This window comes from Haemaphysalis longicornis, unplaced genomic scaffold, assembly GCF_048455015.1.
Source record: "Haemaphysalis longicornis isolate Haplotype H1 unplaced genomic scaffold, Haemaphysalis longicornis Haplotype H1 scaffold_2, whole genome shotgun sequence".
NCBI classification, from domain to species: Eukaryota; Metazoa; Arthropoda; class Arachnida; order Ixodida; family Ixodidae; genus Haemaphysalis; species Haemaphysalis longicornis.
The window spans coordinates 166,988,743-167,002,148 of record NW_027526295.1 but is presented as its reverse complement, the minus strand read 5'-3'; the positions used below and the strand labels follow the sequence as shown (position 1 = coordinate 167,002,148).

At 47.0% G+C, this 13,406-nt stretch overlaps 1 protein-coding gene across 4 annotated transcripts in view; it reads left to right on the top strand.

Moving 5' to 3' along the window:
* The first annotated feature begins 707 nt into the window (after nucleotides 1-707).
* Nucleotides 708-13,406, top strand: part of LOC144169444 (calcitonin gene-related peptide type 1 receptor-like) — a 99,750-nt gene continuing 87,051 nt past the window's right edge. For 3 of the 4 annotated variants that reach the window (XM_077698605.1, XM_077698603.1, XM_077698604.1), the window contains exons 1-2: nucleotides 708-833; nucleotides 8,893-9,101. The gene's annotated coding sequence lies outside the window, so the exon portion shown is untranslated. The remainder of the gene's footprint in view (nucleotides 834-8,892; nucleotides 9,102-13,406) is intronic. The other variant, XM_077698606.1, reaches the window with a different exon arrangement.

The following is a 13,406-nucleotide window of genomic DNA, read 5'->3' as shown; positions in this document are numbered from 1 at the left end:
AGACGTCGACTGCATGGTGAAATTCGCTGAGATACCAACGTCCGGCAAGCTGCTCGTACTACTGAGTGGTACGAAGGAATGCGATATCGCCGGTGCAAGAATGAACGGGGTATCGTGTTACAGATTACGACACCGCGCTTCTTTTCTGGCCTGCCATATTGCATACGAGCTCTAGTCCACTCGGCGCTCATATATGATATGTAAATCGGTAACCAGTGAACTTGGAGTAATTCCACGCTGAGATTTTCATGATTTAAATAGGTCGCAACAGTGGGGTATGTTTCGGAACTTATGTACCACAGATGCGTGCAGACTTACACCGGGTATAAAAAAAGCACGTATTTTTAACGACTCGAACGAGCATGTTTATCATCGCTGTTTCATTTTTATTTCGTTTTGATTGAGCTATTGTTTCCAGAAATACTGACATTAATTTGTGACATTCTTATTAGGAATGAAATGCCGTTAGAGGCAAGCGACCGACCTTCCGATTTCTATGCGGAGGTACAGGTGAACAAATAGTTAAACGGAGCACGCGAGCGGTGGCCGGAGCGGGCATAACTGCATGCCAGCGCGATCTATGAATAGATGCGCCGCAGATAGCGAGTGTGCGCGGGCGTATTCGGATGTTCCATCTCGATACTCTGACGCTCGCCTTATCGCCGCCTCAAGCAAAGCTGCTCGCCGGGGGCGCTTCCAATGCTTCATGCACGAATGCGTTTGCCCGCGTCGGGAAGAAAACTGATCTTCAGCGGCGTATGGGTTCCGTTTTGTTAGGAACGCCTCCAATTTGCCCATGTCCCTGCCGTGGTTGGAGACTATCCCGGCGGCAAGTATGTTGTTCCATGAGCTCATTAAACGCTCGAGAATCACTCAGCAGCAGCTGCCATAACCATGCTCGGCTCAAGGAAACGCATGAAAAATGAATAATAACAAACAGTTCAAGCGTGTATTGGCTGCACTGCTTCCATGGTCTTAACTGGCGCTCGAGAGAATTGAGGAGCTGAGCCTATCGCAGGTCAGTTGCTTCAAAACAAATCGTATTTACTACACAAACTTCAGTAAATTATGCTAGAAAAGAAGAGCAGCCTAGCTTGACACGTAACCATTAGAAGCGCCCCTGGCAAGCAGGGATGGCAGCGGGTCAGCTTCGCTTGAGCCGGCGATAAGGCGAGCGTCAGAGTATGGTGATGGGCCACCTGGATGTGCCCACGCACTCTCGCTATCTGCGCGCATCTATTCATAGATCGCGCTGGCATGCAGTTTTGCCCGCTCCGGCCACAGCTCTCGTGCTCCGTTTACCTTTTGGAGCACCTGTACGTGCATGAACACCTTCAGTACGGATTTCAAAGAGAAAATGCCTTTACCAGTATTTTAAAAATTGTAGATGAGCACCGGACTTTCAACGCTTCAGAAGTGAGAATCAGCCTCCTGGAGACAATTTTGCTGCTTATAACGAGAGGCATGACTGCGGGGTTGTCTTTAGAAGTTGGTTGGGCTCTTGAAGAGACGAAACGAACGTTGGTCATGGCCTGTAAACTGCGCCGTTGCTGAAAACAGCAATGTAACAAAAAGCACGTCGTTACTGCGGTACACTTGGTTCTAGTTTTTCGCACATGACATGCTATCTATGCTCGGGTATTAGTGAAAAAAAACGAGGAAACATATAAGCACTTCTTGTGCGTCGTGAATTTGATAGCATGAATGTTTAGCTGAACGCTTGAGACGCCTTGTTTCGCCTCACGTTGTCGAAGGGCTTCACAACATGAACGCTGGGGACACTTTGCTTTGCGATCCCTCTGAACCCTTTCGAATGGCTTCGATCTGTCTCCCCTGCGTCGCGCAGCTGCTCGTTCATGCCCCCGTGTAATTGGATTGTTGCCGACGATGGTGAATTTCGCTGCTTGTTTTTACGCTCCCTCCATCTGCAATATACTGGCGGTGATGACCACTTGCTACTGCCGAGTTTAGGCTCGAGCTACGCAACGCCGATGCCGACGCTGGCATTCTCGCTGAAGCTCCGAAGGAGCCGCTTTCTGTTACGACCACGGGACGCCGATTTTTACGCTCAATAGGCCGTTCAAGACTTTCGCCTTAAAAAGGCCGGGCAATCCCTCGTTGCTGCCATCTCAGGCCTGCACACGTAAATACGGCATATGTCCAAGCTGAGGGTTGATCAATAGCAGATGGAATCTGCGTGCCAAATGCTCGGAACGCAACCTTTTCTGCGTGCTTGCTCCTTTCCTTGCATGCTGGCTTCCTCATCTGTAAGTTTTGTTTTCAAATTTTAAGCTCTCAAGGGCAACCGCCATATGTTTTTTTTTTCTGGGTACAGTTTGCAACTTTATAGGCGCAATTCTTTCTTTCCCTATTTACCGGAAGTTTCGAGCTAATCACGTCACACTTACGCACAATGCTGTTTTGTAGCACCTCATTCGCTAAAAAACATTACAGAGCATCCCGAGCGTGTCTCACGAGACACCAAGCATAAATTTACTCGATGTCACAAACCTAAGTGCCGTCGGTTATCGTTGGTCTCTTTTGAAAAAGTGGGTCTGCGTGACGTGGGTACAGCTTTGCTTCCACAAGCCACAACTTGGGCCGATGCATCCTGTGTCCATGCGAATGACGCACGAGCAAATGGAAAACAGTTAAACTGGCGGACTCGACCGGCGATAAAAAAAACGTCCTGTCATAGTGTCCGGCGGCTGTACAATATCCCAAAGGGACACCAGAAGCACGGATCCTGCACGAGGAGCCTGGCAGCCTCTTTTCTATGCGTTTTAAATTTTGCCGCTTATAAATTATTGGTCAAGCCTGGTGGTTCTTTTAGCGGAGCTCGCGCGCACTAGTGTTTAACCATAACCACTCTTAAACGACTTCCCGCAAACTTCTGCCAGTAAAACATGATACGATGTATGTTTTAAATGCGGGTGAATCATATGTGGCATTTAATAAAATGCTTTTTATTTATTGAGATGGCTTTAATTAAAGCCATTAGAATAAAACCCTTTGTAGGTGGGTTTCTGTAGTACTCCGATCAAGTTTTCATCAGCGTTTTTTGCTCACCTACAAAATCCACACGCAATCTATGCACCTCCTGTGTAATAGTGAGTGTGAAGACTGTCGTTAAAACATTTCTCCTAACTACAACCATCGGTTCTATGGTTCACACATGTCAACATTTGTTGGCGCACACTGCGCCCTGAGCTGATCTAAGGAAAACCACAAGTATCCGTAAAAGAAAATACAGGGTTCTTCTAAAAAAAATCGCGTCGGATTGGTTTCACGATTATAAATGACAAACCAGGGATGACAAGCGGCGTCGAGGAGAGGCGAGTTAGAGACCGAATAAAAACAAAACGCGCTGCGTGGCGCTGTCGGCTGCACCGTCGAGAAACAACACAGACAAAACACAAATACGCTGCGTGTTCGAAAAAGGGCGAGATAAAAGCCAAACAAATTTTGCCTCGTGGTGGCAGAAGCCGTGCCAAGCACAACTGAATTTTCCTAGAATTCCCGAGTGGGAAGATAAGCGTTTTATGCACAAGGGCTCGCTTCCACACATACACCTCCATAAGTGCGCTTGCCTTTGAGGCTCCAGAACCTACTCTCTGATTAAACTAGTTTCTACTAAAGGTTCTTTAATAATCAATCAATCAATCAATCAATCAATCAATCAATCAATCAATCAATCAATCAATCAATCAATCAATCAATCAATCAATCAATCAACCTTTAATTTCGGTGCCCAGGAACAACCCTAAGGTCTTGCTGCTGGCGCACCAATACAAAACATTAATAAAAGAAACGTAGAACAGCACGGTACAACACACAAAATCCTCGATATGGCAGAAAAAAATAAACTAAAGATACTTACAGATATTCAGAAAAAAAGAAAAAAAAACAGTGTTGCAAGCTATGGCAGTCAGCCACCGAAACGTTCAAGGCACTTGAGAAAAGGAAATATACAACAAAATACACAGTGCACATGATAGAGACAGAGTGTACATATAAAACGAGAGTTTTGATTTTTGAATAGTTACACTGCAATAAAGTGTTACCGTAAAACGAGCGATGCCTTTGCGATGTCCCATCTTGTCCAGACACACAACCAACATAGCAGCAAGTTTGGCATAGAAATAGAGAAAAAGCATAGGCAGGACTATAGACATAAATTATCAGACCAACAAATCGCAGGGATAATAGAAATGACGAACGAATCAACCAATTAATTGTTTAATAGTGTGTCCAGGAACGATGAGCTGGTGCGGAAAGAAAAGTGCATATCTCAGAAAAATATAGAAAATGGCATGGTTTAGTCTGAATAATAATAATAATAGTAATAATAATAATAATCCTGCTCGTACCCATGTGAAATAATTTTGGTACGTTTTTGGCCAACATACTTCCTTTTGTGGTTATATTACTAACGATAGGGTGCTTTATTAAATACTGGATATGACCCGCGCAGACCAATGATGCACATTGTGCATGCATTAAAGACGCGCGGATGGACGGGCAGACGGGCGGACGTATTTTTGGGAAGAGCCACCTATTAATGCCTACTTATTGAAAACAAAGTGATTCGGCAGGTTTAAACCGCACCGATCTGCTCAACTCTGACGGGACGCCTGAAAAGAAAGCGAGACGGAGAGAATAAAGCTAGGCTATTTTTTGGTAGGCAGTACCGGCACAATTGTTTTTTTCCGGTCCCCCACGCGAGCGAAGGGCTTCACCATCTTCCGTTTTGCTCGGAATAAACGTTCATTCGCCCTCCTGGGTCCGTCGGCCAACGCGCCGGAAATTGTCCACGGGGAAGCTATGAAAGCCGCAAAATGAGACATTAGGGAGTTATGGTAGACTGGAGAAACGACCCAGGCTGTCGAAACTCACGGGCCAGTCGAAGGAGTCGTTATTCGCGGTAGGATCCTTGGTGCAGCGAAAGCCAAACGTCTTCGTTTTCGGGTACATCTTCGGGTGCTTTCTTGTGTCCGGTCATCTGTTTTGGAGGACTGAATATAAACCACTTCCCATTTCTCTTTCATGCCCGACAAGAAACCATAGGGACGAAGTTTTGTCTGGTTTTCAACAGCGAACGTTTTTCATGCACACAGATACCAGTGAGGCGTCTGTCATCTGTCCCAAAATGCAGAGCTTGGATTGTACTCACGTCGTTGGCACTATCCCCGGCAGCGAAATCTTAGATCACGTGTCCTCTGTTGCCACAGATGTGCTTACAGCCACTGCGCCGAATCGGGATGGTCGTTCTAGGGTTCCCTGGTCAAAAATCTTAGCTCCCGAAGCTATTCGGTCTTTGTTTTCTTTTCTTTTTTTTTTTTTTTTGCAAAATTGAAAAAAACAACTTGTAATTAACATGAAATTCTGGGGGTCCTCTTGTGCCAGAAGTTGGCTCCCCGTCCAATTGGATGTTCTTTATTTTGGAAAACTGCAAAAAACGTTTAATTGGAATGGCCGACCTAGGGTGATTTTGTGAAATAGTGACACCCGAGCAATTCGACGCTTTTCGTTTCTAAAATCGCAAGAACGTGCATGGTTGTAAACCTTGTGAAATCTGGAAGGGGTATAGGGTGATTGTACTAAGCCGTGCCTGCGGCCGCGTATGTTAAGCGTCCAGTTGCCGCCCACGCTACGTTGTGGTAGTGGGTTAAGTCCTTTGGCTAATTTCTCACCAGCAAATACGGCTGCGGATGAAAAAAACACTCCGTTAAAAGCGTCTGTGACTCGGAGTCGCGACAATGCACCTGAATTACGAATCGTAGCGTCCAAGGTGACATATATAACTGCGACATTAGTCTAGATGTGAACGTGCTGTGACATACTGCATGTCTGGGCACGTCTTTACTCGCTTACTTGACCCCACTTTGCTCCTTATAATTAGTCATTTAGCATTTTGAGTTTCGCTCAAGTGACGGCGCCTGTAAACCTTGAGCAGGCGCGGATAGCAGAGCGATGACTTGATGAACCTGTTTGTGCGGATATGTTGTCTGCGCCTTATGATGAAGTGAGAATTGTGATATTTCTAGTGAGAACTGCGACGCTTCTAGTGCACTTTACGCCATTAATTAGGATGCCCAATACTACCCTTAGAAGGCAAGAGACTCTGAAATTGTAACTCTAAACATTGGCCGAATGAAAATGTTTTTATACGCAAATCGCAGAAAAGAAGCCTCTATCAAGGAGTGGTAAGGACGGATTTGCTTTTTAACAAATAGTCTACAAGTGGAAATGAATGTGTTCAATGAGAATAACACCACAAAGAACACACATGATGACTCGTGTTCAACTTTCGCGCTGAATCGTTAATTCGTTGCTCAGGTTAAACAAAAAAAATGGCAACGAAACTTTTGTCACTGGTATGCTATGCAAGTTTCTGAGTAGAGTAGAGTTGCACGATTACTTAAGCCGTTGGATGTGCTTGTGGTTGCCGAGGCTTCTTCGCAGGTTGCCGAAAACAGCTACAAATTTTTCGAAGGCGCCTTCTCTTATTTCGCAGGAATAGTTTCCATCCCCTGACCTGAATTGAGGCTTTCTTTTCTTGTTTGGTGCCCCCTTACCTGCATATCTTTCAAACAACGAAACTTTATTCTGCAATGACCATCGCGTGCTTTGGTCAATTCACACGAGAGGGAGAAACCGCTCCGCATATATAATGGGCCGCTCCTATTTACAGCTCGAGAACTCCGCACGAACTGGGAGTCCCATAGGTATGCAAGGGGAAATATGGTGCCTTGCAGTCGGCGGGCAGTCCGGGTGATTAATCGAGGAAGCCGAACATGCGCAACTATAGCAGGGGATTTTCGGTGCAAAGTTAACACGCCGCGTTGGCAACGAACGATGGCGGTGCTCGCCTAGAGAGGCACAATGAGTTGGCGACAGCAGTCTGTAATGATCACTACCTATTCACGTTGCTTCGACGTCACTTCGACTATTTGTTGCAGAGCGTCCCGCTACATGGTCGCTTATTCGTCCTTCCGGACTGTTTTCCGTTCCCTGACCGGCTGTCCCCCTGTACGGCATTCGCTTTGAGTCCTAGGGGGGAAAAAGAGAAAGAAACCCGGATGACCGCAGCTTCGTATACAGGCTCATTGTTTTCCCGTCTCTCGAGTTGCCCTTCGTTTTCCATCGACACTGACGGGGTCGCTCGGCCGCCGGCCTTCGCAGTAAGCGATAGATAGACAAGAGGCGAGGGGGTGGATTTGCCTGTACATTGCCCACCTTGCGTCTTTTTTCGTGCTGTGTTCGCGTGCTTTTTCCCTGTCATATTGAAATCGACCTTCCTTTTATTTTATGGGTGGATTTGCCTGTACATTGCCCACCTTGCGTCTTTTTTCGTGCTGTGTTCGCGTGCTTTTTCCCTGTCATATTGAAATCGACCTTCCTTTTATTTTTATGTTTTTCTCTTCTCCTGAACGCGTTCTGAGGATGGAGCGTTTTGCTTTAGCAGCAGTTCACGCAGTAGCAGCTGTACGCTGTAGAATCCACAGCTCTCCGCGTGCACTCCCTCTTCTTTCAAGCGTGACTCAGCGTTGGGCTTTAAGATTCGAGGCACTGTTGCACGCACCTAGTAGTTGCAAGTGCCTACTAGCGTTGATTTCGCACGGGGTGGGCGTGTTTATAAATCACGAATCGCACGTAGCACCATGCTTGCCGAATAGGATCCTTCCTTCTTCTTTTTCTTTCTGGGGGAAAATAAGACGGGGAGGTTGGATAGGATAGGAATAACTTTATTAAAAGCGAACAACCGGCGGTTTAACGCGTCGTGACGTTGACAAAGCGTCAACTGGGGGCTATGCCCCAGTCTTCACATTCACGCAATCAATTATAGTGACTGTTTTTATCCCGCGAACCATCATTCATTGAAATGTCCCCAAATCATTCCAAAGTGATTTGGCTGGGAACGGGGTTCCTAAGCATTGGGGCGAGACGTTCAGTAAACAGTCGCAATGTTGTCGCATCAGGGTTACACAGAGGTACATCATCGGGGATTCCAAATCTGCGGCTTGGCAACTCGTGTATTCTAATTTGAAAGGAAAATACAGCTACATAAAGCAGAAAGGCATCGCCTCTCTCGCAGTGTGTTTACGCCTCAAATAAGTAATTTATGCCCTTTCTGCAAATACATGCTGTTGGCACATATCGCTAGTGATGGAATAATGGAACTTTTAAAGTTTTCGCATGGAGTGTCCGGGTCGCGTTGAACGTTCGGAAAATGAGCTGATGTCACTGCGGCTTGGCACGGCATGCAATACAGCCCTAGATATGCTTCTCTACGAAGCAACCAAGATAACTCACTCTCCGTTTCTAATTATGCAATTTAACACAAAGAAACACTGTTCATAGGAGCCATTTTCAGATGTTAAGGTATTCGAAACGAAGTTAAACCGACAGAAGGTGTATTGGAACCATTACCTTCTTTGTTGTTTTTGGAAGCTAACATTTATATGGCACCTCGAGTCTTGCATTTTTGCTGTGCACAGGTAAATATTCTTCGCGGCGAAGCCAACGTTTTCGAGAATGCACAGCCGGGAATGGCTTGAACGCTCGCTTTATCAAAACTTCCTCGACAGCAATTGTATGATCATTGGCCTATCGGACTACGTTAATATTACATGTAGTTTCATTAATTTATCTTAATTAGTTCACAATAAATTAATTAGAACATTTTTAAAATTGTGCCTCACCTCTTGACTGAGGGTAATGCGTCACTTTCGCAGTTGGCTCATGTTTTTTTTCTTTTTATTTATTCGATTTCATGGGTGGGTACGGTCCCTGCACTTTCTATCGAAGCAGTTGCATTTGGGAATGAAAACGCGGTACATACAGATGTCCGCCTTATTTACGAGTGCAACTTTTCTCTACTTTTCGCAGGAAACTACCTACTCAGGATGACCGGGTACTACAGCGGCGGTAGAATACGCAGCACCAGCCGCTATGTGTCCTCTCCTCCCGTCGTTTCATCCTGGTTGAGGCCAGAGCGAAGCTACTCTGCCGGTCACGTATCGGACTCCCACTGACCGCCGCTGGCCTCAGCGCCGCATAGGTCCGGAATTTTGTCTCGCAAAACACGCCTCTCACTGGTGAGTAACGCCTGCCGTTCGATAGTGTCATGCTTGGCGTTGGCTCGCTATGAACGCGTGCGCGCTGAAAGCCTGGAATGCCCACAGTGCTTGTTTGCTTATTCATTTCCTCTTGGTGATTAGTCGTGGGACGAGCAAATACCGCTTCGCATACCTTTCTCACATGTTCGAAGAACAAGCGCAGATCTATATTGGGAGGTAAGCTGCGCTTTTTAGTTCTGACTCTACCGTAATAAAAGAAAAGCGAAAGGGAGCAGTCTATAGCGCTAACACTGGAGTATTTGTTTATTATTCGGTGGACAAACGCTACCGTCTATTACAGACACAGTTGAAGCTTCAGTGAATCGATAACGCTAAAGCGATGACGTCTTTATTGCTTTGCCAGCCTTAAAACTACACACACACACACACACACACACACACACACTCTCTCTCTTTATATACCTACATACATAAATACCAGTATTCATTAAAGCTTTATCTCTCTCTACATACATACATACATACATACATACATACATACATACATACATACATACATACATACATACATACGTACATACGTACATACATACATACATACATCTCTCTTTCAGTGTATGAATACATTGGCCGTGGCATTTCAGTGGGAACAGCATACACATTAGTATGTAGGCAAAAAAATAGCATTCGCCTGAAAACGTAGAACGTTACATGGAGAGGCCGGTGGTTGTGTAAGTACTTCGCATTCGTAATGGGGTGCCTTGCTAGTGGCCATGGCTTTGCCGGCGGCCTGTTAAGGGACCTCGAGCGCTCGACACGTGTGCGTTGCGAGCTTATTGCGCCCAATTCCATTTTATGTCTTCCTTGTTCTACTGTTACTGGACGCTTTTGGTTGTACGTGTATAAATCGAAGGTTAATCTTGGTTTTTTCCAGAGTTAAGAGCGTGCTTGTTTCGCGGTTGCCGCTCCGCCTTGAAGATATGATTCTAAATGGCTTCATAACGTGTATAGTCTTCGAACTGGGTAAGAATATAAAGGAAATCACATTTTTTTGGTGGATGCTTGGGGCAGAAAGACCAAAATAAGGATATAAGCGGTCTTTTGTTTTCTCTCTTTACATGTACCATGACTCACCCTTTACAGCGAATGTGCCTTAATAGTCAATTGTAAGGGGTCTACAAAAAGCAGTATGTCTCGCAGCGTTCACGCAAGGTCACCGAAGGAAAACTGTCACGTGCGCTTTCGGAGAGGAGGGTGCAGACCAAGGAGATGTGTGTTGTGTGTGCAAGGAGACACCTCGATGAGCGCGGTGTTTCCATCCGGCGCAGACAAGTGGTGGTGGTGCGGGTCCGGGCACTCATGGGAAGCCACGGATCAATCAAACGCGCACAAAAAATATACACCATACGCACGCAAATCATAAAAATTAGGTTGAGGCTGAAAAGCGATGGCCTTGTTGGAAATAGGAAGGGCTTCTACCGCACCTAATTAGCGTAGCTGGTACATGCGCATATACGGCGTCCCTGGGGAATATTGCATACTAACCTGTCATGAACTGCTAGCGAAGCTGACCGGTATTAGATGGCAGAATCGCAACAAGTCGATCAGCCAATCATATTGTGACGGCCATCTCTCTCCTCCCTAGCGTCATTCTGCTCTAGTCTTGAGTTTAGGCGTCCCAACAACCCCTATCCTTCAGTACGGACACTGAAATGTAACCTGCATGCTCCTAACCGAAACGAGAAGGATGGCGGAAGGGAGGAGGGGCGAAATAGCAAGCCGTAAAGGGCTATGGGGTCATTCCGCAACTCACCTCATGTCGTTCTTCATAAGGTTCTGAGGAGAGGAATCCCGACTCTCCTCCGCCAGCAGGAATAGAGCTCCGTGATTGGCTATCGGGAGGTGGAGTGATGCACAAAAGGCTGGTGCACTTCACTGGCTGAATAGCGGAGCTGTTTACACCGGCCGTAAGTTCTCCAACGCGAACCGAAAACCTCCAAATTAATATAGAAAAAGCGCTTCCGCTGCTGTGAATTGAACATGGGTCCCTCGCGTTCTGAAACCGGCCTATATTCAATTCAGCTATCATCGCATTGCAGGCACACATCATTATTCCTTTGTGTTATCCGTAGCGTTGGCGTTGGATTTCACGTGAGCGTTCGTTTGCTCGTTCGTTCGTTCGTTAACTCGCCCGTTCACTCGTTCATTCGTTCGTTCTCTCGCTCGCTCGCATAGGCCTCACTGCCGCAACTGAGCCGCTCCGAACCGCTCTTCACGGCAGAGATGTTCAAGCTCGAGCTTGTTCTGGTGGCACGGCGTCGTCCAGGCTTTCGCGGGGGCTTGCGCCGCGTGAGGAGCTCGTAACAAACAGGAAAACTATTCACGCGCGTTCGCGCTTCAAGTGGGAAGCGCAGGACAGCTCGCGCTACAGACGCCGAGTTCGCGAAGCGAATTACGTTGGGTTTTAGTGAGCGCTAACGTTGTCCACTTTCAGATAGACGCTTCGGACAAAACGATTCGGGGCTGAAGTCATGGACAGCGTTCAGCGGCAAGTTCAAAAGTCTATGTCAGGTGCAACAGCCCGGTCTCCTACGAAGGGAGAGGGGCCGCCAGCTCTGCTGCCTCTCCAGCCCTGCACCACTAGTGCAAGCGGCGCCAATTTTTTTTTTAATGCGACAACATTAGTTGGCTCAATAGGTCCCAAACCCGCCAGCGTCGTAAGTTGAAAAAAAAAGTTAAGGTTAGTTCTTTTTGTCTGGATGGCAATCGAATTCAGGGCCTCCGGAATGCTGTATGGCCTTAGACCTGAAAACGCGAGTTAAATACATGTAGTGACACCTACATGAGCAATAAGAGCAAACTAATTACGGCAGTACGAATAAGGCGAGCAATAAAAGTACGGTTTCTCTAAATGCCCTCTTTGCTTGGCGATGTGAACGCGGATATGCGCCAGACAGCCATTAGTAGCGTCCTCATGCGGAATTCACTGAAATATGCGATCGCACAATGCGGACACAAAGTGGACCCAAAAGGGACCCAACAAGGCCCGCGCTCGTTGGCCATCTCGCCGGCGAGCGCGTTAGCAGTGAGCACACTGTTATGGACCATCGGGACGTTATGACTAATAACATTCCGCTTTGATCTCAACGCTGTCAACCGCCAGCTCGCAGATTAACTTACGCTGAGTTTGACGTTGCTTGGCACGTTGCAAGGTTCAGTGTTACGGCTGCGGAAGGTTAAGGGGAACTAATCTAATCACGTTCCTATGGGACTTAATAATTCATGGCCCAATGGCTTAGAAACCATGGTGCACCTGGACGCCCAGAAGCGCGACTAAGCACTACCACGACAGGCCGGCAAGTACTTATGAACCTGGGATACGCCCCTCTAATGAAAATGGAGACTGCCGAGGACATACCACTGGAAATTAGATCGAAGCTAAAAATTGCCCCTTTGCCAAGTAATATGACCCCTCAGCACCATGAAGCCAGAAGAACCGCCAGGTCACAAACCCTTGAAAGGCTGTACTGTCACTCAAACACAGCAGTATTCACAGACGCAGCGGTCTACACACGTGCAAGTATGAAAACAGCGGTTGTCGCCACCCCCACTGGTCTTATTACTGGTATCACCCTTCGCCAGGCTACCATCCTGGAAGCGGAAGAAGCGACCCTCGCATTAACCTGAGCCCAGACCCAAGCCAAGATCATTATCACAGACTCGCAAGCGGCGTGTCGAAAGCAAATAGCCGGAAGGATTTCCACGAAAGCACTACGCGTCATAAACCTAAACCCTCCTGAAAGAAAAATCAAAACTATTTGGATGCCTGCCCACTCATCCCTTCGAGGCAATGCAGCGGCTCACGCTCACGCCCGAGATCTTGCTCGCCGAGCACTGGAAGAGGACGACGAGAGGACCAGACACTCACTCACTCCATACAACGACATCACCCAACACTACAAGCTCACACGACGCACCTTCCCGCCACCGGCCGGTACCCGCCATGGTGGCTCAGTGGCCAAGGTGTTGTGCTGCTGAGCACGAGGTCACGGGTTCGATTCCCGGCCGCGGCGGCCGCTTTTGTGATGGAGGCGAAAAGCAAAAACGCCCGTGTGTACGAGGTTTCGACGCACGTTAAAGATCCCCAGGTGGTCAAAATTAATCCGGAGCCCTCCACTATGGCGCGCCTCATCGCCTGCGTTGCGTCAGCGCGTTGAACCCTACAATCAATCAATCAATCAATCAATCAATCAATCAATCAATCAATCAATCAATCAATCAATCAATCAATCAATCAATCAATCAATCAATCAATCAATCAAT